The 25,819-nt window shown below is 43.7% G+C and overlaps 1 long non-coding RNA gene across 3 annotated transcripts in view; it reads left to right on the top strand.

The window, feature by feature from the left end:
- Nucleotides 1-25,819, top strand: part of LOC128327649 (uncharacterized) — a 130,588-nt gene that overhangs the window by 93,604 nt on the left and 11,165 nt on the right. The window contains exons 1-2 of one of the 3 annotated variants that reach the window (XR_008308719.1): nucleotides 17,392-17,591; nucleotides 21,015-21,165. The exons of the other annotated variants lie outside the window; for them this stretch is intronic. This is a non-coding gene — a long non-coding RNA (uncharacterized LOC128327649). Of the gene's footprint in view, nucleotides 1-17,391; nucleotides 17,592-21,014; nucleotides 21,166-25,819 lie in introns of those variants that run through there. 3 annotated transcript variants of the gene reach the window in all.

Genomic DNA, 25,819 nt, shown 5'->3' with positions numbered 1-25,819 from the left:
CAAGGGGGACAATGGAAATATTACCTGGCAGACTGATGTAACTAAAGGACTGAATGTGGCCCAATCTTTAGCAGGATTTGCCCAACCCTGTGACTGGATGTGCCAATTTGAAGGAGAGTTCTAGGGGACAAGCAAGTTAGTGTAGATGATAAATCAGTCAAGAAGATTTAGGCTCCTTTTGGTTTTTAAAATGAAGTTTTATAAGATAATACTTTTCTAAGGGGTATTATCAGCAGTCCCGCAGCAATCCACAATCGGAAAACCCGGGTTAGCAGAGCACTCACTCCGTTAACCTGGGTTAAGGGCAGGGGTATTTAAGTGGGCTACCTGCTTTGGGGAAACCAGGCTCGCCTGCGCGCCTGGTAGTTCCCACAGTCCGTGGAAAACAGGCTAAGCTCCCTTAGCCCACTTTCCACTGATTGTGAGAATCGCCTCTTTGTATAATGTGAGTCACCAGCATTTAATGGAAACATTGTAGGATTTCAATGTGACCCGTGGATTCAAACTGCAGCTCCATCACAGAATTACCAGATGGATTGGGGGCAAGTCCCTCACCCTTGGCAATCCTAATTCGCAGAATTGTTGTAAATGTGAATGAAAAAAGGAATAAAGAAGTGCTTTGCATTTAATCATGCTATGTAAGTGAGACACATTACTATTTGCAAATGGGAATGTTTAAAGGAATATTTTGCAAAATAAGCAATATTGAGCAAAATAAGACACCTCAGTTGTATCAGTCCCAGAGCTTTCCCAGACAGCAGACTTTACCATGAGTTTTCTGTGAAGCTTTACTGTGAGTTTGAAGCTGACACACACACACATCCTTGAAAAAAGTGGATTTTTGTACACCGGATATAAATTTGGCTACACGTTAACGGGTGATGAAAAAAACCGAATTGTGTGTGAAGTGCTCCCTGATAGCTCTCAGGGACTTCAGGGTAAATTTGGCTGATATGTGAATCCACACCTCCATTCCAGAGGAGATGCAAACTTCTGGATCATCCAATCCTGCATGGATTGGATATTGGGGGCACTGTTTTGCAGTGGTTCCATTCCTTCCTTAGCAGGTGCTTTCAGTCGGTGTGCATTGGTGGCTAGTGCTCTGCCCTGTGGCCACTCCTCTATGGGGTCCCTCAAGGCTCGGTTCTCGCACCCATTCTTTTTAATATCTACATGAAACTGGTGGGACAGGTCATCCGCTGGTTTGTGGCGAGATTCCAGCAATATGCCGATGATACCCAGTTGTATATTGCCACCCCAGGTCACCCTGGAGATGCTGTTTCTGTGCTTGCCCAGTGTCTGGAGGCTGTTAGGGTCTGGAAGGGCCAAAACAAGCTCAGACATAATCCCACCAAGACTGAGTTGCTTTTGCTTACTTCTCAACCTGGCCAATTTCTGGATTTGAGTCTTTCTATGGAAGGGGTTGCACTGCCACTGAAGGAAGTGGTCCGCAACTTGGGCTTCCTTTTGGACTCGCGGCTCCTGCTTGAGCAGCAGGTGGAGGCTGTGGCCAGAGGTGCCTTTGCCTAGCTTCAGATGGTCCACCAGTTGCAGCCCTATTTCTACTGTCAGGCCCTTCTTTCGGTCCTTGGTCTCAGAGAGGTCTATAGTACTAGGACCCATGGAAGGGCTTTCTCTGTTGCTGCCCCCTACTCTGGAACTTCCTTCCTCCCCAGATTTGGTCCCTTTCAGCCTTTAAATCCTTATTGAAGACATGTCTTTTCCACCAGGCATTTGCCCTTTAATTTAAAGGGTTTTTTAAAAAAAATAATAATATTTGGATGCTCTTCTTGCTTTGTACACCATCCTGAGTCTGTGGATTGGGTGGTATATTAAATATTTTAATAAATAAACAAACAAACAAACACCGAGTGTGTGTCACTTCCTGATGAGTGACACACATGCCTACTGTTGGGTCCATATACCGGATTACCAGTGGAGACATTCATTTTTCTCTGTCCATATGAGCTGGTCAATGATTTGTTTGGGCTCCTACCCTTCATACATCTGGCAGGGGAAAGTTGAGGGAGGGTTAGCACAATGTCCTGCTTGCAGACACAGTAAAAACTGAATGAAGCACCAGAAGATGTGGTTGGCCTCTAAGATAGCAATCATTTTCTCTTTCCACAGTATACTGAACATCACAGAGAGGATTGGCCAGCCACTGTAAAAAGTAATAAAAGATGACTTTCCAAATGAAAAGTACTGCCCAAAGAGATCCCTGGGGCTGGATATACACAAAATTTTCTGACAGGTGTTGCACTGCAGTTATACAGAATAACAGTAGTTATACACAAGTAATATTGATTCTTGGCCAGGACATTTACAAGACCAAACATAGAAGCAATTCTTTTTAGCAGTAATAAATTATATGGTTTATGGGAAAGTCTTTCCAACTGTAGACTGTCATTGATATGGGAACTGCATTGGCAGTTTGTGTTTCCACAGCAAGAATTATTACATTGTTATTAGATTATTGAATAACTATGGTTCTTTTACCAGTGGTATTATGCCTATTCATCCTGGAGAGAATCTATCTATGTGGTCACTAAGAGTCGACACCGACTTGACATCACTTAATCAATCAATCAATCAATCAATCAATCAATCATTATGCCTATAACTGTAGTGTAGCTCTTCTACCAGACGAAGCACAGATAACTAGTGTGTGTGACTGTCAGCTCTAAGTGACAAGAAAAAGAGAGAGAAAAGCAGTGGGTGTGGTAGTCTCTTCTTCATATACTGTATACACATTTGGGTCATGTACACGGGTACCAGTTGAAAGTTTCTAGGACATATGCTTTATTGGAGAGGCCTATCAGATCCAGAGTTTACCCATTCCGTTCATGATAGATTTCTTCTGCACCAATTTTAGCTAATTTGGTGGATATTTGGTAGGGGGAGATGCATAAGAACACATCTCTTTTCCCCAAAAATAGTGGAGCTGTTCACATGAGCTATTCAGATGCAGGGTCAGGTGGGTGGGTGGGGAGACAGGGTTCAACCTACCTTCCTCTAGATGACCGCTCACAGCCACAAAGGCACGCAAGCCATGTGCCCACATGACCAGCATTGCCACGAGCAGTGTGGATGAATCTCTGTGCTGCTCCGGGCAGCGCAGGTAAACAGAAGCCAGGACCTGTTGTCCCGAACTCTGGAGATCCCACAATGCATCATGTGACATGTGTGATGCATTGGGGGATTCCCCCAAGAGATGTGTGCTCTAGGTGCCCATCTCTGTGTATGGCCGGACAGGAAGCAGCCTGGCTCACACACAAGCAAGTAACCCAGGTTACGGGAGCACTCACTTGCTTATCCTCGGCTAGCAGCTGGGCTAAAGAGCCATGCTAGGCCGTCCTGGCCCTCCAGGATCAGGCCTGATCCTGGCAGTTCTCACACATAGTCTAATCCAGGCTGGGTGTCCCTAGCCTGAGTTGGGCTGCATGTGAGAACAGCCTCATTATTTCAAACCCTTGCCTCTGGAAACAAGTAATTTAAGAGTAATAAAGATGTGACATTAATTCTGTCATTGTCTTTCCAGTTGTTGTTTGGTTTTTTTTTAAACTAGCTGCCAGGGGTGTGTACTCTAGATCATGGCAATTATGTCAGTGGGGAGGGAGGGAGGTTTAACTCTTTCCCTCCATGTCACATTTCTGATCTGTGTGTCCAAAGGGGAACATCCTGCTGTGATATGGCCATTATGACAGGCAATTTGGATTGTTGTAGCACATATTTAAATACCCATTATCCAATGTATTGAATTCAATGCACATTGATAAGTTGGTAGGTCATTTGAGACAGGAAAGCATGATATGATAATATTATATAATATGATATTTCCCTGACATTTTCCCCACCATGAATGCCCAACATTTTTTGTTGGTTGGTTTTTATACCACCTTTTATTAAAAGAACTTCAAAGGCACTTTACAAAACATTTTAAACCATATAGAACTATAAAATAATTACACAATAAAAATATTAACTTGGAATATAAAAATACAGATAATTTTTAAAAAAACATACACAATGAGACCACAAAATACAGAGCAGCAGCAACAAAAGCAACACTCCTATAAAAGCCTGGGATAAAAGCCAAGATTTCACTTGCTTTCTAAACACTGTGATGGAGACTGAGTGGCGATTGCCCACTGCGAGAGCATTCCAAAATCCGAGGGCAATAACTGTCAGCTGAGCCTCCCTCATTGCTGGCACACAGAGCAGGGCCCCCTCCAATGACCTCGTCAACCAGGCAGAAACCACAGGAAGCAGGAGGTCCCTCAGATATCTACGGCCCAAACCATGAAGGGCTTTAAAGGTCAAAAGCAGCACCTTGAATTGAACTCAGAAACAAGCTGACAGCCCATGTAGTTCTTTCAAAATGGGTGTAATATGATCCCAGTGGGCAGCTCCAAATAAAATCCTGGCTGCTGCATTTTGCACTAGCTGCAGTTTCCAAATATTCTTCAAGTGCAGCCCCACATAGAGCATGTTAGAGTAATCCAGCCATGACGTGACTAAGGCATGCATAACTGTGGTCAGATCTGCCTTCTTGAGATCATATATATATATATATATATATAGAGAGAGAGAGAGAGAGAGAGAGAGAGAGAGAGAGAGAGAGAGAGAGCGCCCTACCAAACCCTATCCATAGTATTTTCCCCCTCATAGAATTTAATAGCACAGTAGTAATTCATGACTGGACAGACCAATAACAATGTTCAGAACACTACACAACACTCCTTTACCCTGAATACAATGCAGCAAAAAGCTCTCTCCCTCTCTATCATCAAAGATTAATTAGTGCTTTGAACATCTGCTTTGTTGTTCCAGCTTCTAAACTATGAAGGTTAAACATAGTGGTTTAACTATGGTGGTTTATTTTATGAATACCTTTCAGCTTTTTAATATGAGGCAAATTACAATTATTAATAATGTATCTAGTGCTTAGTGTGCATATGACGCAATCCAGAGAATATTACTTCCATTGAAACAAATATTATTAAATTTCACTGAAATTAATGGGACAAGGGTACATACAACCTTTTCTCAACTGCAGCCCCAAGTGCTTACCTAGCCAATACTGAGAATAGCAGCTACTGCTGTTGCATACATTAAACACTTCCCTTCCCCACCAAATAGATTTACTAGCTTTATCAACAGTGGCTGACATGATGCACAGTGGTACAGAGCCACTATGCATCATATCAGGGCTGCCGTGGACTCGTAAAGCAGTTCCAATGCTGTGGACAACAGTCAGGGATGTGCACAGAACTGGTTCCATGCACTCCTGGGGGGGGGGTTCTTTAAGGCATGGGAAGGTGTCTTTACCTCCCCCACTGCATTTACCCACTGGCACTGCAGTCATAATAGCTGGCACGGAATTGCTGTATGCCTTCTTGCCGCCCCGGTCAGCATAATACTGGAAGAGGCCAGCATGCATGTGTGCCAGCCACATCCGATATTACATCCGTATTCATGGCAATCATTCAACTGCCCCTTCTCTACAGATTCAGAGCTTCCTTATGAGTCTGTAACAGTGACAACATGGTGCACAGCAGCTCCATACCACTGAGCAGCATGTTGGCCATTATGCAGCTAGTGGAGCTGCTTGTGCCCAAGTCTCTTATGTTTGAGAGATTATCAGAACTGGCTGAACTGACACTGGGGTGCAGGGGTGTCCCTTTCATGAGGCACTGTGAGGCAGTAGCCTTAGGCATGGGTGTGAGATGGGATAGGAAATATGCATGTGAAAACTAGACTTATGAACAAATCACTCATTGGATTGTAGCCATAGTGCTTTGCAATCTCAGGTAGTGTCCTGGGACCAAGCTATATGCTAAGTTAAAGATGTAGTTTGGACCTGCTTCTTTTTTCAAACTTAAATTGCAGTTGCAGAGATAAGCAATGCAGAAGGGTACCATGACGGGGGGAAAAGCCCTCCCCTGGAGTCCTGCTCCTGTTTGGGCCCCGGTGGCTGCTGTTTAAGTTTGCAAATGCAAGCATGCTGGTGAAAATTGCATGTTTAACATAATAAGGGTATTTACACAGGCAGCCTGACCCAGCCTAGGGCAGCCAATCCTGGGCTAGGCTGCATGCGTGAAGTTCCAGGAGAAATGTCGCTCCCGGCACTGCACCCACACGTTTAGCTGAAATTGCAATTGGCTGGCTTATCACCGCTGGGTTAAACAGCTCCCCACCCCAGCCCACCACCATTTCCAGCAGTGAGCTGGCAGAGCGAAGGAGCAGTCACTGAGTGCAGCAGCTGCTCTAACAAGAGCAGCTGTCATGCTCATGTCCTGGGACATCCTGGGATGCAGGAAGTCCTCCTGCTCCCAGCGTTTCCCTTCATCGCGCCACTACTCGTGTGGTCATGGCACAGGGGAGAAGGGCAAGCACCTGGGAACAGAGGGAACATAGGAAGCTGCCATATACTGAGTCAGACCTAGTTTAGCTCAGTATTGTCTTCACAGACTGGCAGTGGCTTCTCCAAGGTTGCAGGCAGGAGTCTCTCTCTCAGCCCTATCTTGGAGATGCCAGAGAGGGAACTTGGAACCTAGATGCTCTTCCCAGAGAGGCTCCATCCCCTACGGGGAATATCTTACAGTACTCACACTTCTAATCTCCCATTCATATGCAACCAATGTGGACCCTGCTTAGCTAAGGGGACAAGTCATACTTGTTACCACAAGACCAGCTCTCCAATCCTTCCCTGCATCCTGCCCGCCTTCCCTGGCAAGCTTGTGTGCACGACTCAACTTATAGTTTTATTCTTAATGTCTCCATTTTACTCATAGGTAAATTGGCAGAGAATGAAAGACTTGAGCAGTAAATTCAGGGCTAATTCAGGACTTAGGTAATATGAACTTGTCTTCTCAGTCCAGGTAACAGTGAATCTATAGCCGCTTCACATTCAGACTGAGAACTGATGGCTGTCTTGTTTTAAAATGTTCCTTACATTTAAAAGGAAGCTTTACAATCTTCCACTCCACACAATGCTATAAATCTGTTATATTAGAACAATAAGAAAACATATTTACAGATTTATGGACTTCCACATTAAGGGAAAGAAACAATTAAAAAAAACAACCCAGAGGGAATCTGATCCCTGTGGTGTTCCACTTGCTCAAGCTCTACTGAAGTAAAATAATAGGCCTTTTTTTGGCAAGGCTCTTGGAGGACTGAGCCAAGGAGTGCATTGATATAGCGAAGCACCTAAAAATAGACATTACAGTCAATGGCAGACTTGCTCATCCCAGTGAATGGATAGAACTCATAAAAGATAGAATCAAAATAAAATAAATTGCTTATATTACAAAGTGTAAATTGATTCTAAGCATCTTGTGTATTATCTCCCAATTGGGCTAACTGAGTGTAAGCTGTACTTGAATTTACTGCTTATGTCTATTAAAAAGAAAGCAGCTCACACAGAAGAATGTATTAACAATTTCAAGCTAAGGGTTGCAATCTTAAACATATGTAGAAGCGGAACTGGCACGGCAATGAAAATAGGTTGATGCAGGTCTCTCAAGTGACAGATTTGGACCACATTAATGGTAATGAAATCGTTCACTTGTGTCCATGTTTAGGGAGGAGAAATTCTCTAATTAACCTTCCCACCCTCTCGCACTAAATTATAGGCACGAGTATTGCCTCAGAGTTGGGGGAGGAGGGAAGTATAGTCACTCCACTCCTTCACTTATCAGCGGGAGCAAAGGTCTGAGCTCTGCTACAGGAGTCCCCCAGACAAACAAACCCCATACCTGCTGATCCTCTCACCTTCGGCAGCCCCTGCCTCAAATAATTCCCAACGTTTAGGACACTCCTCCCCCCTTCCAACTTGCTCCTTCTTCCCTGGCCAGGCAAGTGGATTGTCCACCCAATCCCTGGCCTCCTAAGGGACCTTTTTCTCCAACTCCACCCCCTTCATTAGCATTTCCACACAAGGCTGCAGCTGTGGAGCTGATATCATTGCTATTCCATCTCCACCATTCTGCTGCCTCTTGGGCTGCACTTGCCCTTCTCCCAGCAGCTGTTGCCTGCCTCTCTGAGCCCTTCCTGACTTCTGAAAGGTAATTACTGGGGTTGTCCTGGAGCCCCCTGCTTCTCCCAGCATCCTGTTGTTTGTCTGGGTAAACAACCCTGTCTCACGGAGGAGGGTAGGAAATCCCGACAACTTGATTATTATTATTTTAATTATAAAGAAGGAGCAGCACATCAGAATTTTGCAAAACAGATAGGAAATTGTTTTGGACCGATCTGGATATCAGGGGATTTGTTCCACTGAATTCAGAGGCATTTCTCAGTAAACACGTTTATATTAGGAGGCAAGGTTTTAAATAATGGTGGATTGGACATGGAATGTGAACAGAACATGTTAGTATGTTCTAGTGTAATGAACAACCCATGTAGATGAATGTATTAACTATTTCAAACTAGCAGTAACATGGCATAACTGGAGGCAGCTCATGTTCACCAGCCTGCCACCCTCCCAGATTACTAGCTGTCCCTCACATTTGGGCAGGCCCCTGATCACCTGCCACCTCCAAGCCCTCAGTCTCAGTATTTGCTATTAATGAAAGTGTTTCAGAGTGCTGGCTAAACACTCAAATTGGGCTTTGGGGCTAATGAGGGGACCGCCTTGGGGTTGTCTTTTAACGAAATGAGGGGAACCGCCTTAGGGTTCGAAAGGTGGTATATAAATGCAACAACAAACAAACAAACAAACAAACAAAATAAAAACCGCCGAGAGACATAAGTTTTGGGCAGTATAAAAATGTTTTAATGAAATAAATCAATAAATCAGTGTGACTATATGGAACAGTTCATTACACTATCAATTTGTGCAGCGTTTTGGTCTGGAAATGAAGAGAAGAGAATATGGTACAGTCAGATTTATTTAGCGATTATCGGGGTACAGGAAGAGAAAAAGTTTGATTAGGCAAGGTACAGAGGCAATAAAAACTTAACTAACAGTGAGTGGTGGCTGCTGCAGTGGAGGGTCAACTCCTTCACTCAGTTGGATTCCGCATGTGTGTGGAGGCCATTTGCTGGCCACGCAAATGGCATCCGCCAGCTGAGCGGCAAAGCTGATCCTCTGTCACCGTGAGTGCTGGGCAGCATGGGGCTGCTGGGAAGAGTTTTCGGGTGTGGTGGTATGGGAGGCAAGCACCTACTAAATTACACTTAAAGATGCCTCCCACCACCCCACCCCCCGGCAGCGCCCGCACCAGCCGCCGCCGCTAACACTATTAACTAGAGTCTCATGTAGAGGCGTTTTAGCTTAAAGTCTGAATTGTACATTAGATCAGCTTAAGGCTTTACTTGAGAAAGGACCAAGATGTAGACTTAAGGAGGGGAGAGAAGGGAGCAAGGAGATTTAAAGGGTTAGGAACATAGTATTACCGGGCCCAATCCATTGGTGCATTAAATGCATGTGCAGGATTATTATTGTTGTTGCTGTTGTTGTTTACACAGGCAGTTGTTATTGACTGGTTTGTTTTATCCAGACATTGAGTCCTTCCCAAGGACCTGGGATGGATGAATTTTATTGTCAATGTTTTTGCTGTTGTTATAGAGATCTGCGATGAATATAGGCTGTTCCCAGTAATGCTGCTTTTTGTAGTTGGCTGATGGTGATTTCTGTGGCCCCTATGGTGTTGAGGTGCTCTTCAAGGTCTTTTGGAATTGCACCTAGGGTGCCAATTACCACTGGGATTATCTTGGTCTTCTTCTGCCACAGCCTTTCAAATTCAATTTGTAGATGTTTGTATTTTGTGATTTTTTTTCTATTTCTTTTTCTTCTATTCTGCTATCCCCTGGTATTGCTATGTCTATTATTTTCACTTGTTTTTCTTTCTTCTCTACTACAGTTATATCTGGTGTATTGTGTGGCAGATGGTTGTCTGTTTGTAGTTGGAAATCCCATAATATTTTTGCATCTTCATTTTCTTCAACTTTTTCAATTTTATGGTTCCCCCAATTTTTGGCTACAGGTAGCTTGTATTTTTTGCAGATGTTCCAGTGTATCATCCCTGCTACCTTGTCCATTAATTATTATTACTATTACTATTACTGCATTTTATATCCTGCTCTTCTTCCAAGGAGCCTAGAGTGGTGTACTACATACTTAGGTTTATCCTCACAACAACCCTTGTGATGTGCACAGGTAGATTTCCTCACAGAGGCAAAGCAGAAAGGCAGGAAAAGGAAAGGGCAAGTGGTGCAGAGTTGCCACCCATAAGCTCGGGAACCAGGATAGTGTTTGGTTCCAGGATAGGTCCAGGGTCCTTCTCGGAGTTCTATGTTATGTGTTCCCTCCTGTTTTCCTCCTTCTGACCATTTGTCAGGAGTACAAATCGGCAAAATCATGCCCTGGGGCATTGCAAATGTCAGGCACTTGACTGCAAGGGCTGAAACTCATGTGTTACAAAGAAGTTCATGTTTTCATGAACCAATCAATGATCTTTAAGAAACAAAAGATGGAAAGACTGGTCGAGAGATGTGTGTAGAGTACTGGATGGGTGAATGAAAAAGCTTTATCTGAAACCAAGACAGCTCTTCCTGGGGGAGAGAGAGGTTTTCTTTTTCTGTTAACCAACCTACCTCTGGGTCTTTACCAGCTCATTAACATTGTTATAGGAGGCTGGGGGTGTGCCATGCTTGTCTGGGTAGTTGTAGGAGTGATTAGAGAGGCTAGTCCCATTGCAAAGGGAGTTAGCTATTTCGCTTCTGAAGGTATCTTTGTCCCAGGTCTGCTTGCCAGCTTTCTCCCTTTTTGCAAGAGAAGCCATGGGGGTCTATTTCAGTCGCTTGTTGTTCTGACCTTGGGCAGCATTGCCTCATATTTGCTTCTGCCAAGCAACCAAATTGCATAGTTTGCCAACTCTGGGCATGTGCAGAGTTCATGATCCCTTGAGCTCAGGTAGCCAAAATGGCGGTTGCAAGCCTCCATTTTACAGAATCCTTGCAGAAAACACACACTCACATCTAGGGGGGAAAGCTTACTGTAGGGTTTATCCTCTATTAGGTTCCAGAGGAGGTAAAAGTTAGGAGGGGATAGAAGCCAAAGGGGAGTTTCTAGGTACTTGAGGTGTGGATGTGGTAGCTGCTATTCTGAGGAACAGGGTTCCTCAGGGCTCTATTGAGCTGAATCTACATAACTGATTTGGGTCTTGAATTGCATTGCAAGGTGTACTTTGCCTATGTTTCAGGGATAGCCTTTTGTCTTGAAGACTTTTTGCTGTGTCAGGCACTCTGGCTTCATTAAGTATGCACAGAATTGGGGAGTGGGGGTTCACCTTTAGTTTCTGCACTGGTTTAGGATTTGCATGACACAGCTGTTTGATCCAATAAGAGGCCAACTTACCTCTTTGCATCAAGTGCTTCTCCATACCTTGCTCAGACTTACTTCTGTCTGAAACCAGATTTTGTAGGATGGTTACACTTCCTGATGCATCAGAACAAAGAACAGATATTTAGAAATCTAAAATCTGGTAAGATATTCAGGTTAAAAAAGAATTGCAGAAACATTCTGGATGGAAAGGTATTAAAAAGGACTCTCACACATGCAAAACATGGGTTCACTGAAAAATTATGGTCTCAGTCTGATTGTAAATTAAAAGGGCAAGAATTTTTTCCCCCTTTACCACCCACCCCCACCCCAGCCCCAAAACTTGAAAGAAAATTAGTCATGAGATACTGTCAAGATTCCATTTAATGTTTAGTTTGTATACTTAGTTTTAACATATTAAGGCTGTTCTCACGAGCAGCCTAACACAGGCTATGGCAGCCCAGCCTGGGGTAGGCTGCTCGTGTGGAGTGCCGGGATTAATACAGATTCCAGTGCTCCTGCCCAGTCTAACCCTACTCTGAAGCCCAGCTCTTAGCCAAGGTTAAGGGCATGACTGCACCTTTAACCCAGCTGCCAGGATCGTGCGGCTGCATGCAGCCCATGGAGACACAGAGATGGGTGCCTAGAGCACCTGTCTGATGGGGGACTCCCCCAACATACTGCGCTTGTTGTGTGGTGCATTGTGGGATTCCTGGAGGCCAGGATGGCCTTAGGAAAGCCATGTTGCTCCCACGTGCATGACCCATGTGCATGGCCAAATAGGCGCCAGGGAGGGCATAGCAATAATCTGTGGGGAAGGCAAATTCAGTGTAGCCTCCCCCCCCCACCTCATACTCCAGTCGTGTGAATAGGTTTATTCTAATTCAAATCAGACAGAACAAATCAAGTGCTTCCTTATGCTGACTTCCTTGTTATTTTCTTCTTGCCTCTTTTCTTGTGAATATGTGAATAAATGAACCACCAAACTTCTCTCCCTGCAATCCACAAGAGAACTGTTGCTACAGGCAATACCAGGGAGATAATCCTTGTCAGATTGGTGCTTGTAATCTTATGTAGTCTGAAAGGTGTTATAGGAGAAAAATATTTAAAAAATCTTTAGGCTGTGACAGAAACAGAATTCCTGAGCCTCAAAAATTAATTATATAAGTAAGGCCTATGAGAAATTAAGATTGTTCACACGACTGAATCTGCTGGGACCAGGGAAGCCTGTGGGGAAGGAAGGAGCTTTCCTGTCTCTCCCACTACCCCATGATCTGGAGCCCGATCAGGGCTCCACTGCTCATGCACCCACATGAACACTGGAACAGTGAGTGGCAGAGCCTGGAGATGGAGAAGGAAGTCCTCTGGCATCCCACAATGCACTGCACCATAGCAACAAGTAATTCTAGAGTCAGAAGGAACCTTATAAGTTGTCTTATCTAGCCCAACCTCCTGCTCCATGCTGGAAACTGCTACAGCATCCAGTCCAGCCTCTGCTTGAAAATCGCCCATGAAAGAAAGCCAGCAATACATGAGGCTGATTTGCAATTAGCTCTTACAGTTAATAAGTTCTTCATAATCAGCCCTTTTCAGACAGGTATACCCTGGAAGCCACAGACAAGCAGACCCTCTGTATGGGTCTGCAAAATCAGTGCACATATGATCAAGGCAGCCATGGACTCCATTGCAAAAACCAGGAGCTGGGTTGTCTGTGGATTGAGTCAGGCTTCCCAACCTGTATTGCCCTCATTACATCATCAGCTGTTTCCTGATTTGCCATAATGGGACAGGAGATGGGGCCAGCCCTACTGGCTGTATTGTAAGCAAAAGGCCAGTGTGTGTGCTTTGCAAAGTGGCATATGCACAGATGCCAGTCCCTGTAGCCACATCGCTCTATTACAATCATGGCTGATTGTATGTTCATTTCAGGACCAGTTTGTCCGGGGCAGCTCAGGAGTTCATAACAGCCATGACAACTATGGTCCTATCCCAAGGGATCTCTGGATCAACACATATTGCAGATCACACACTTGATTTGGTATTTTACTCTGATCAGGGTCGTGTTCCATGGGAAATCACTCCTGTGATTTCCCCATTGTCATGGACGGACCACCATCTGGTTAAGGTTGAACTTACAACCACTTTCCACCTCTGCAGTGGTGAGGGGCCTATTAGAATGGTCCGCACGAAGAGGTTATTGGATCTAGTAGGATTCCAAAAAGCCTTGGAGGGATTCACTGTTGGCTTTGCCAGTAATCCTGTTGATGGCCTGGTTGAGAATTGGAACAACTTGCTCACCAGGGCAGTAGACATGATTGCTCCCAAGTGTCTCCTCAGACTCGCTTCAAAATTGGCCCCTTGGTATATGGAAGATCCACGGGGGCTGAAGCGGCAAGGTAGGCGACTGAAGCGCAAGTGGAGAAAGACTCGACTCGAATCTGACAGATTACAACATAGAGCACATTTAAAGATCTATGCTCAGGCGATACATGAGGCAAATAAGCGGTTCTTTTCAGCCCGTATTGCCTCTGCGAGTTCACGTCCAGCAGAGTTGTTCAGAGTTGTGAGGGGACTAGTATCTGCCGCTTCTCCCTTGAACCAGAATTAGGAGACATCAGTTACGTGCTGCAATGTGTTTAAAGAGTTTTTTGCAGATAAAATATCTCAGATTCAGGTCAAGTTAGATGGAGACTCCACAATTAATTTGATGTCTGAACTGGAGGATTTCCAACAACTCCTCTTATGTGATTCAACTGGATCAATTTCAGTTTGTGGTTCCTGAGGATGTGGACAAGCTGCTTGGAGTGGTGAGGCCTACCACTTGTTCTCTTGACCCTTGTCCAGCATGGCTTATTCTATCTAGTAGGGAGGCTATTGTAGACAGCCTGGTGGAAATATTAAATGCCTCTCTGAGGCAGGATGCCTCCTTGTCTTAAGGAGGCAATTATTAGATCTCTTCTAAAGAAGCCTGCATTAGATCCCTCAGAGTTGAGCAGTTATAGGCCTGTTTCCAACCTTGGGCAAGGTAATTGAGAGGATGGTGGCCTCTCAGCTCCAGGCGGTCTTGGAGGAAACTGATTATCTAGACTCATTTCAAACTGGCTTTCAGGGGGGACTATGAGGTGGAAACTGCCTTGATCAGCCTGATGGATGATCTCCAATTGGGAATGGACAGAGGAAGTGTGACTCTGTTGGTACTTTTGGAGCTCTCGGCGGCTTTCGATACTATTGATCATAGTATCCTTCTGGAACGTTGGGGATGGGAGGCACTGTTTTACAGTAGTTCCACTTCTACCTCTTGGACATATTTCAGATGGCGTCAACTGGAGATTGTTGCTCTTTGAAATCTGAGCTTAAGTCCCTCAAGGCTCCATACTCTCTCCAATGCTCTTTAACATCTACATGAAACCACTGGGAGAGATCATCAGGGGATTTGGAGCTGTGTGTTACCAATATGCTGATGACACCCAGATCTACTTCTCCATGTCAACTTCTCTAGGAGCTGGCATATCCTCCCTAAATGCCTGCCTGGAAGCAGTAATGGGCTGGATGAGGGAGAATAAACTGAAGCTGAATCCAGATAAGACGGAGGTACTTATTATGCGGGGTCAGAACTCCAGAGACGATATTGATCTGCCTGCCCTAGATGGGGTCACACTTCCCCAAAAGGAACAGGTTCACAGTCTGGGAGTACTTCTGGATCCACATGTTTCCCTGGTTTCTCAGGTTGAGGCAGTGGTCAGGGGTGCTTTCTATCAGCTCGGGCTGATACGCCAGCTGTGTCTGTTTCTCGAGATCAATGACCTCAAAACAGTGGTACATCTGTTGGTGACCTCCAGACTTGACTTTTGTAATGCACTCTACGTGGGGCTGCCTTTGTACATTGTCCGTAAACTTCAGTTGATTCAGAATGCGTCAGCCAGGTTGGCCTCTGGGTCATTTCGGAGAGACCATATTACTCCTTTGCTGTTGGAGTTACACTGGCTGCCAATAGGTTTCCAGGCAAAATACAAAGTCCTAGTTATAACTTAAAAAGCCCTAAACGACTTAGGCCTTGGGTACCTAAGAGAGCATCTTCTGCACTACGAGCCCCACCACCCATTGAGGTCATCTGAGGAGGTCCGTCTCCAGTTACCACCAACCCATCTGATGGCTACACAGAGACGGGCCTTCTCGGTTGCTGCCCCGAGATTGTGGAATGCACTTCCCTCTAAGATACGATCGTCCCCATCTTTATCCCCCATCCTCCCCATCTTTTAAAAAAATCTAAAACCCCATCTTTTTAACCAAGCTTTCTCAGCCTTTTAAAATGTGTTGGTTTCAATTTAGTGATTGATTTTAAATTGTTGAATTGTTTTAACTTTTTATATGTGTTTTAATTGTTTTATGTTCACCGCCCAGAGACGAAAGTTTGGGCGGTATATAAATGTGATGGATGAATGATGATGAATGAATGAATGATAGCAAATCATTGGTTCTGGGCCTCCCCTCAGGTCTGTTCCTCCTTCTGTGACAGCCCTTCAGATATTTGAAGACAGCTGCCTTATCTCCCTCTTGTCTTCTCTTCTCCAGGCTAAACGTACCAAGTTCCTTCAGCTTTTCCTCATAAGACTTCTTTTCCAGATCCCTCACCATCATAGTTGCCCTCCTCTGAACTCATTCTAGTTTATCTTTGATCTTCTTTAAATGCAGAGCACTAAACTGGAGGGACACAATATTCCAGATTACCTCTGACCAGCACAGACAGAGGCACTATGCCTCTGAATGCCAAAGCTGGGAGAAATAACATGTAAGTCTAATATCTTCAACAGGGTGAGTCCAATATCTTCCACAGTGGAGAAAGTAAAAAAGTAGAATGCTGGAATTCCAATGGGTCATCCAATGAATCGATTGGCAGGAGATTCAAGATAAAGGTGGGGGATGAATTCTTTAGAGTGTATAATTGGTTAGAGTGCTGGACTACGTCTGGGAGTTCAAATCCCCATTTAGGCATGAAATTCATTGGATGACTCTGGGCTATTTATATCTCAGCCTAACCTATCTCACAAGGTTGTTGTGAGGATAAGACTTCACCAGCTGCATTAATGCTTTTACTTACTTACTTATTTAACATATTTCTATAATGCCCAAAGTCTCTGGGCAATTTACAATAAAACAATACAAATCAAAACAAAATTAAAAGGTCAAAACATTTAAATTATTTAAAAATAATTTAAAATTTAACATAATGTTAAATATCTTTGTAAACTAGTCTCAGTAAATGAACTTTATTAGTCTAGTGTACATAACTGTGTTCATGTGTGTCTTTAACAGACACTCTCCTCAGTTCAGTATTTATTGTTTCTGGTTATCACTGTGTTACAACACAGACTGCTTTTTTAGACTTCTCTCACTTTGAAAAATTGTTTGCTATGAGTCCGCTGCTCAGGGAACCATCCAATACCCTGCTAGAACTAGCTGTCCAGTTTTATGAACTAGCTGTCCAGTTTTATGAATCTTGGTCATTGGCTCCAAAGCATAAATGCAGGTTGCCTAGATTAATTGTTTTGTGCATTTAACTGTTAACTTTGCTTCATTAGTATGCTTCATTTACTTTAGTATACTTTATTACTTAGTTCAATTTGGAATTCCCAAACATGATACAGAAAAATCAACTCATAAAAGCCCAGGAGTTTTAAATGCATCACTCATCCAATTAAGCAATGTGCCCTGTAGCATGTGTTATGTTAAACAAACAATCATAAGTTTCACACCATCAAATAAACACATTCAATGCTTCATTTCATGTAATACTATTTCATGGAATCATGATTTATGACATGATGATTTCATTTCAGAAGTTATTGATTGAATGATTTATTTCAATATGTCTTGATTGCACTTTGCCTGTAATGTACATTAGACATCAGTACTGATAGCACAAAATTTAAAACAAATGAATCTCCACAAAATTTGCCTAATACTTACTTCCCATCAAATAATGCCAATTTTAAGTAAAGAAAAAAGGAAAGGAAAGTTGGGCCCTTTACCCCTTCTACTTTTCCTTTCCATAGATTCTTCTGCACTGGAGGTTAGGATGCTGAATACATACCATTCTGCAGAAAAATACAGAGCAGCAACAGCCATCTTTTAATATTATTTACCTCTCCTTGAAGTGAACAGGATGGCAAAGATACAAGGTGATGTGTCTCTTCACAAGAACAGGGCTCCCACTATGAAGGTTAATCACAAAAAAGTGACTGGACAGCATCCAAACTAAGTAAGTCATGACTAAGACCTACTGAAATGAATGAGACTTGCTAGTTCAGATAGTTTGCACTGTCTGGAGAAGAGAAGAGAAAATAAAATGTATGAGCAGGTCTTGAGAAATATTTTCTAAAATGGATAACCTGCCACCTTTATGTTATGCAAATTTTGCAGAACTGGAACAGACCTCTGGCATGATAAACAATTTACTGAGGAGCTCATGGGTCAGAGCTGACTCGTATAGAGAGGGTGAGCTCACCACCTGGTCTGGAAGTGGGGAAAATGTCAATAAAATGTTGGGAGGCAAAAGCAAGTGCTCCGAGCAGATGTGACATCTTTATCTGCCCGTGTCTGGTTCCCCGCTTCTCCCAAGATCCTACTGAATTCTGTCCCCAAAATTTGGAGCTGGCTGGGTGGAAGAAGTTCTCCTACTAGGAGTGCACACTCTTGCATCCCAACTTTTTATGGACATTTTACCCACTTCCAGACAGGGTGGTGGTCATGTGAACCTGCCCATTGTGATTTGACCAGGTTGTACAGGTCATCAGGATGGAAACATGAGGGGTTTGTGTCAGGCTCACCAAATGACCTCCTTCAGCAGAGATGCATATAATTCACTTATGGCATTGATTGCCATAAGATGTGGTGATGGCCTCTTATCTATGTACGTACACTCATACACAGGTAGCATATTGCAAATGTACATTTGCTCATGTATACAAAAGGACTGGATGCATGCATGAAAGACACAGCCTGTTGTCCAAATAGTGTGTGTGTGTGTGTGATTGTGTGTGTTATTTAAATGCATGCTAGGGTGCATTCATATTAACATATCTCGTATTTGCCTGTAAGATTGGTATAAATCCTTTAAATCTATTATCTGGATGCCTACATCTGTTGTAATATCTGTTGATTTAAAATCTTTAGCAGTCTTTAAAAGAGCCCTTAAGACACATTTTTTCATCCAGCCTTTTAGTAACCCTTGAATGTTTTAAATTGTTTCAACAGTTGTTATTTTGTTTCTGTTGTGTTTATTTGTGTGAACCACTTAGAACCTTCAGAGTTAGGCAGTATACAAATTAATTAAAATATAATACAGTATAATATAATATGATATTACATTATATTATATTGTAATTACCACTCAACATTAACACTCTGTGTATATGCAGATTTTATTTATAATTATTGCTATTTCAGCAGATACCTAAATAAGCCTAACCTTTCTGTTTCTTTTCCTATACCATTTAAGCCATTGAATATTATTTATTTATTTATTTATTTATTTATTCGATTTATATACCGCCCTTCCAAAATGGAATATACCATTCCATTTAAGCCATCTAATATTAGAGTGGTAACATCACAGTGCTACCACCACCCCTTCTTCTTCTTCACCCTGCAGCCAATTTTAATAATGAATTCAGAGATGCATTTGGAGAACAGGCCCCCAATTCCTCAGGCTTCATTAGAAACCAGGCTGCTGCAAACAAGCCATGCCCAGGACACACCTGGGTGATTATCTCAATTCTATTTAATTCTCCTAAGAGCAACAGGTGAAGCAGACTTTCATAGATGCGGAATACCTGCATAATTGTTCAGCAGAATACAGACAAGTGCATTTCCTTTACACTATTTCTGTAGAAGAAGGGCACTGCTTATGGATATTGCACAAAGAGAGTTCTGTACTAGTCCTTGTGCTAGTAGAAGCCCACAGGAACAAGCGGATTGTTGCACATGTTGTATAGTCTCCTATGTTCCAGGTGGGGGTGGGGAATCCACTAATGGTTGTGCAACATTGTGGAGGAGTGAAAACCACACAGAGGCACATACTGCATTATGCAAGTGCAACACTATTATTTAAAGCCATTTTTTTAAAAAAATCTCAACTGGTTAGACACTGCTAGTTATGGGAGTTTAATGGTTCAGCAAAAAGCTACCAATAATAAGACTTCAGTGTGAGAGCTGTTTTCCTCTTATAGCTCTGTAGGAATTTTTTTTACTATTGTGCTCTTTTCAGATTCCCCTGCACACCCCATTAAAGCACTTCATCAGTAAGATACCCTTTAGAGACCCATGAAAAAGACAAAACATGGCAATACCAATATCAACCAATAGCCATCATTCAATTCCCCCCACCTCTCCATTGATTCTATAGTTACATCTATGCAAGGGTGCCTTTGATCATCTTCACTTGACACTGTCCTCAAACAAATAATTAGGAATTATTTGATTGAAATACATATATCTCATATATACCACATGTGATCACTTTATTATATTATTTCAATCATTTTATTACATAAGGGCTTCTATGCTTTGAATAAAAAATTCCTAATTTGTAGGTAAATGTGTATTAGAGTATTGTCCTTTTCTTGGTGTCAGGAAGGCCCTTTAAAAGAGATGGACCCCTCTTTTAAGGGCTCTGTGGGGAAAGGGCATCTTCCAAAATGATGCCGGGGCTCAGAGGGCTGTTTCCCATAAAGCAGCCTCCTTGGTGCTGGGAAAATAGCCATCTCTGCATGGTGCCAGGGGGACTGTTCAGAGTATTCACCTTTGGCCAAAGCTTCAGAACAATCCAATAAGCAATTTGGGGTGTGCATGGAACTGCGGAACTGCAGTCCGGCACTGGGGTGGGGGGTTCCTTTAAGAGTGGGGGGAGGGCTTACTTACCCCTCCCACCGCTTTCCCCTCCGGCGCCCGTAGTTCTTTTAATAATTGGGGCGGCAGGATACCTCCCTGCCACCCCTTCTTACATTTTGCTCCTGCAGCCTGCCGCTGCCGTTGGCTATGCTCCCAAAGGCTTCAATAAGCCTGTAGTGCACGCGCACATCACATGCGTGCTTCATGTCTCCACAATGTGCGTGTGCGGTCCGGACTCATCCCTATAAGCAATTAGTCAGGGGGACACACTTTGGGTTTATGGGAAACATCACAGGCTTCCAATGAAGATCACTGACTTAGAGGAACATATTTCCTTGCATTATGCAAGTGCAACACTATTCTTGGAATTTTTATCTTTATAAAAATTCAAACTAATTTTTAAAACCTTAGCTGCTAATATACTGCTGGTTCTCAGAGTTTAATGGATCTGTGAAGAGCTACCACATGCTGCTATAATGGAGAGGGTTATGGCTTGCCTAGTGCCATTTGTTACATCCTTTACCCTTTCGGTGCTTTTCTGTCACAAATGCGCACTCATGCCCTCCACTAGTGTTCTTTGTTTAGCATGTACTGACATGCAGAGGCAAATATGAAGGCTGTATTTTGGCTTCAGATTTGGTAATGGTGGTTTAGGATTCATTACTTGAATTAATTAGGATCAGATCAGTATGAGCCAAAGTTAATGTCATGTGTGTACACTCATCAGAAGGGAAGGAAAAAAGTTTTGCTGGGCAGGGCCCTAAATGTTTGTCTCTGCTCCTCCCCCTTCTAGGTGATTACTAGCAAAGAGTGGCTCATGACAGAGCCTGGAGAAAGAGGTGTGGAGTAGAATTCTGCTGTGTGGGGCCCTGAATGTTTGTTTCTGCTCCCGACTCCAAGTGATTACTAGAAATAGCTCTCATGCCAGAGGTATGAGCCTAAAGGTGAGAACACAAGGGCTCTTGGCTGTATGTCTCTCAGCCTTAAAGTGAGCAGACTGAGGCCTCACCTGCCGGAAGATTACTTGGATACTAGCTGGGCTGAGCGCAGAGAATCTGTGCCTCTAGTTCTCCCACCGCCCACTGCCACCACTGCCGTTTTTCCCCTGCCTGCTGCCCGCTCACCAACATTTTCTTAGCCCACTCCCTGCCGCTGTTATCTCCCCACACCCACCACTGCTGTTTTCTCCCACCTGCCACCACCACCATTTTCTCCACCCGCCACTGCCATCATTTTCCCCCTGCCCGCCTGCCTGTCTGGCACTGCTGCTTTCCTATTCCCCTGCCGGCAGCTCGCTCACACACTCTCGCGAGAGCTGCCACGCATGAGATTAGCGACAGGTACACCTAAGAGATAGAGAGATAGAGAGATAGAGAGATAGATAGATAGAGAGATAGATAGATAGATAGATATTCCCTACAAGTTTAACAACATGGGCTAACAATGCTAACACAGAGCATTAAGAGAGATTTAACAGCAGCAGCTGCTTGGTGTGCAGGCAACAGCAGCAACCTGGTGTCTTGGGAAGGACTTTAAGATCAGCCACCCAGAGTGGTTCTTTCCCTGGAGCTGGCTGTTTTGAACCCTTTCCAGGTTCCCAGTTAGACAATCTCCAGATTCCAAGTGTTTATCTTTGAGGGTGAGCCTGTGCGATAGGCTGAGGATTCTGTTGGTGTACCGACCACCACACTGCACTTCAGTCTCCCTACCTGAGCTGACAGAGGTGGTCTCAGAGGTGGCATTGGGCTCCCCCAGGCTTTTTGCCTGGGGGGACTACAATGTCCATGCTTAGCCGCCCCCCCCCCCAGTAGGACTTCATGGCCACCATTGTAACCATGGGCCTATCTCAGTTGGTATCAGGCCCTACCCATGTCATCAATGCTCCATTAAAGGAGGGCAGGATGCCATCATGCCCAGAAAAGGCAGTGGTGAGACCACCATTAAAAAAAAGCCCCCTTTGACTCCTCTAACTTGAACAATTACAGTCGTCCCTCACCACTCGCCAGGGTTCCATTCTGGGAAACCCTCCCGGTTGGCAAATTCATGGTTGGAGAGCCATTGGAAGCAATGGAAACAGGGGGTTAGGGGAACTGCCGTCAAGAAAAGACCATAAAATAAAGTAAAAAAATAGAAAAAAAATCCCCCCTGACCCCTGGAAATGAACTCCTAACCCCTGAAAATCACTTGAATCCCTGAAAATCACACTCTGACCCCCGGAAATGATCCCCTGACCCGGAAAATAATACTTGAAGCCCTGAAAATTGCCCCAAACCCCTGAAAATTACCCCCTGACCCCCCCAAATCCACCAAAAGCATTTAAAAAAACAACCTTGCCAAACCATGGATACTCGGGTCACGGTTGGCAAAGGCGTTCACAACTTCCTAGTTGTGGATACTCAAATCCACAATTGGGAAAACCACAACTGACACGGGACGATTGTACAGACCTGATTCAAACCTTCCCTTTGGATTCTAACCACCCCTCTTCGTTACTTGGATACAGCTGTTCTATGCGAATGCAAAGGTGACACCGCAGATTAATGGATGGCGGAGCAACCCAATCACTTTGCATTCGGGCGTCCGCCAAGGATGCCCACTGAGCCCATTACTATATGTTTTTGCCCTGGATCCGATCCTGATCAGGATTCAGAGAGAACCCCATCTGCAAGGACTCTCGGTCTCTATCCCTGCACCCTGCGAGATCTTCCCTGGAGGGAGGAGGAGGGAGAGTGATGGGATAGCCGAACCACCTGTCCACTCAGAACCGCATTCTGAGTTTAGGGTAAAATTTGTAGCTCATGCCAATGATGTTACATTACTGTTATCGAATGAAAATGAAATCTCTGTAATACTAGACCTCTTCTGGGAATATGGCAAGATCTCGGGCTCAGAATTAAATGCTGACAAAAGTGTATTTCTTAAAATGGACCCCGGACACCAGCAACTCTCGTACCTACCCATCTCTGAATGTAAAAGCGAAGGGGCCCCAGAGTCCAAACTGAAGTGGGTAGATACAGTAAACATTTTGGGGATTGAATATGGGATTAAGGAAAAAGTCTGGGGTGAAAATTGGACAGACTGGGAAGGAAAAGTAATGCTTAAAATCACCATGTGGAAAAAATGGAGCCTTGCCATGTACCAGAAAGTGGTTTACATCCGGACTTATCTGATATCCTCGGTGCATAACCTGGCGGTAGTCTACCCTCCTCCGCTTGATCTCCTTCGGAGAGCTGAAAGCCAGATCTTCCATCTAGTATGGCACACAGCGTCCTTCCCTTTGGCCCGTGTGGTAGCATTTAAGGAGGTTGAGCAGGGAGGCCTAGCCCTACCTGCCCTGCCCTATTTTGTAACTGAATTCATGTCCTACAATTTTGGAAACTGGATTTTCGTGAATGTCCATAATATGTCCAACCTCCTACAAAAAACCTGGGTCTCTCTTTTCGCTCTGCTTTGGCCAAAGTCAGCATGGGGCATAGCATGGTGGGGGAAAGGATCTTTCAACGGTAATATCACACAAGTATTAAAAAGAGAACACCCAGACTACTTGAGAGATTTGTTATTCACACTTTAAAAATGGATGGTTGAACCAGATCTATTTAAAGGCTCCTCCTCAGTTAAGAAGCTAAGGAAAACAATTTATGGAGGGATCCTAGAAGTGGGGTTTTTAAAACCTGATTTAGAACGTAAACACTACAAACACCACACTTCACAGTATTTGTTGCAACCTGACCACCCTATCACTCTCTTTAAGGAGAAAAAGGTCCCTTTCCATTTATGGGAAATGAGGTGGCGTTTATACCACCAAGTACTACCACTTAATGCGGCTAAGCCATGACTCCCAGAGGACCAGCAAGAGTGTCCTAAAATCACCTGTGAACAGAAAGCTAGTGAGCTAGGCAAAACATTCAGGGAAACCCATTCACATTTCTTAAAAGAGTGTGTGGTAGCCAAAAGAGTGTGGCAGGGAGTAAGTAAGCTGTTAGAGTGGCCTGATTTGGAAAAACAGACATGGGAAGAACTAACCTCCGGTTTGAGCGATAGTACCTCTTTCCGAGGTCCCTGAAAGAAACCTTCAAGGAAACAGGACGGAACAGGTGCCCTCATACTAGGGAATTGGAACGTTCCCCTTCTCATAATCAGGTTAGTAAACCTGTATGTCATTTATGCAATGCTCCTGCATAGGAATAGGGAGGGAAGACGTGACCAAGAGGTTCACGTGGATGAGACAGTAAATCTCTTCTGGAAAAGTTTGTATGGTTATGTGCAAAAAGACAAGTCTATCTCTTCTAAACAGCAATGGGACAAATTATGGAAATAGACGTTGGATGTAAACCCCCCCCCCCATTACCTGATGTGCCTTGTAATCCCCCACCCCAAGTTACAGTACTGCCTGCATATACTTTATAACCCTTTGGGTTTCCAAATCCTTGTGTGTAAATCTTTGTAGATATATGATGTACAAACATCCACTTTGTATATAATTGTGCTTTGGCAACGTACTGTATGCTTTAGTAGTTTGTTGGTTCAATAAAAAAAAAATCTTGTCCTAAAAATAAAAATAAATAAAAAATCTTGTCCTATCTTGGAGAAGCCAGGGAGGGAACTTGAAACCTTCTGCTCTTCCCAGAGCAGCTCCATCCCCTGAGGGGAATGCTTACAGTGCTCACATTTCTAGTCTCCATTCATATGCAACCAGGGTGGGCCCTGCTTAGCTAAAGGGACAACACCACAACACCAGCTGTCCTCTCCAGTAGTAGTAGTAGTAGTAGTAGTAGTAGTAGTAGTAGAATATCTGAACATCTGGGATGAAATGTTGTTGTTGTTGTTGTTGTTGTTGTCCATCCCAAGGACCTGGGATGGCTGAATGTTATTATCAATGCTGTTGCTGTTATTATTATAGATATCATTGCAGAATAAAGGCTGTTCCCGTAAAGTTGCTTTTTGTAATTGGCTGATGGTGATTTCTGTGGCCCCTATAGTGTTGAGGTGCTCTTCAAGGTGTTTTGGAATTGCACCTAGGGTGCCAATTACCACTGGGATTATTTGGGTCTTTTTCTGCCACAGCCTTTCAGTTTCAATTTGTAGATCTTTGTATTTTGTTATTTTTTCTATTTCTTTTTCTTCTATTCAGCTATCCTCTGGTATTGCAATGTCGATTATTTTAACTTGTTTTTCTTTCTTCTCAACTACAGTTCTATCTAGTGTATTGTGTGGTAGATGTTTGTCTGGTTGTTGTTGTTGTTAATAATAATAACATCATCATCTGAACAACAGCAGGAGAGAGGGCATGCCCTCATGTCTTGCTGGTGGGCTCCTCAGAGACATCTGGTGGGCCACTGTGCTGGACTAAATAGACCTTGGGCCTCATCCAGCAGGATTGTTATGTTCTTATGAACAGATGGGATAATAATAATATCTGAACAGGTGGGATAATAATAATAATAGTAATAATAATAATAATAATAATAAATAATTTAATGTAGTTGCTCCCTATTACAAGCATCCTGAGATGACTGAACAAGTGGTTCATTCCATGTGGTTCAAAGGGGACCAGGACAGTGACTCCAGATGCTGTTATATTAAGATAATGTACTTGGA

This window comes from Hemicordylus capensis, chromosome 5, assembly GCF_027244095.1.
Source record: "Hemicordylus capensis ecotype Gifberg chromosome 5, rHemCap1.1.pri, whole genome shotgun sequence".
In the NCBI taxonomy this organism is placed as follows: Eukaryota; Metazoa; Chordata; class Lepidosauria; order Squamata; family Cordylidae; genus Hemicordylus; species Hemicordylus capensis.
Note: the sequence above shows the minus strand (reverse complement) of the source record. Positions and strands in the feature narration are given on the sequence as shown.